The 681-nt window shown below is 42.1% G+C and overlaps 1 non-coding gene across 1 annotated transcript; it reads left to right on the forward strand.

Moving 5' to 3' along the window:
* Nucleotides 1-289: 289 nt before the first annotated feature.
* LOC132673914 (U12 minor spliceosomal RNA) lies at nt 290-441 on the forward strand. Its single transcript, XR_009608265.2, has one exon. It is a non-coding gene; the product is annotated as a U12 minor spliceosomal RNA (small nuclear RNA).
* Nucleotides 442-681: the final 240 nt, after the last annotated feature.

Here is a 681-nt window from a genome sequence, read left to right on the forward strand (position 1 = left end):
TTGTAGTTGAGGCCCAGGCAAGCATAAGGTCCTCCTCCTTCTCCTCCAGCTTTACTCCTTCCTATCCTGGCATTGGAGTCTGTTTTGCAACATCCCTACCTCTACCCGCCAGATACCAGTAACACCAGCTGTTACCCTGTTGCGACAACCAAAAATATCTCCAGACATGGTCAAATGTCCCCTAGGGAAGGGGACGGCCAAAATCACCCACGTTGAGAACTCCCGGCTTAGACAATCGTTTTTCTCAATTTTTAAAATTTCATTTTGTATTTAAAGAAACAACCGTTGGATCCTTTAAACTTATGAGTAGGGAAACATGATGACTTCGGATGATGCCTGAATGCTCACTGCTTATGGGACACAAATTTTTGAGTGGGTAAAGGTTGCCTCTGGGGTGACCCACCTGCTTTGTGGGGTGCCTTGGAGTTGGTGATCTGCCTGTCAGTCTTTACCCCTGAAAGAGTAGACTGGTATGAAGGTAATAAACGAGGTGGAGAAGGGGGAAAAAAAAAGCCCTTGGATTCATTCTTTTGGTTCTATCAGTCTTTAGTCTCCTAATGTATTAATTTCTACTTTTATCTTTATTACTTTTGTTGGGCTTTCTTTGGATCTTTTTTTTTTTTTCTCCTAAATACCTGGATTGGCTGCTTCATTTATTTATTACCATTCTTACCTGTTTCA

This window comes from Panthera onca, chromosome C1 (genome assembly GCF_046562875.1).
Source record: "Panthera onca isolate mPanOnc1 chromosome C1, mPanOnc1 haplotype 2, whole genome shotgun sequence".
Lineage (NCBI taxonomy): Eukaryota > Metazoa > Chordata > Mammalia > Carnivora > Felidae > Panthera > Panthera onca.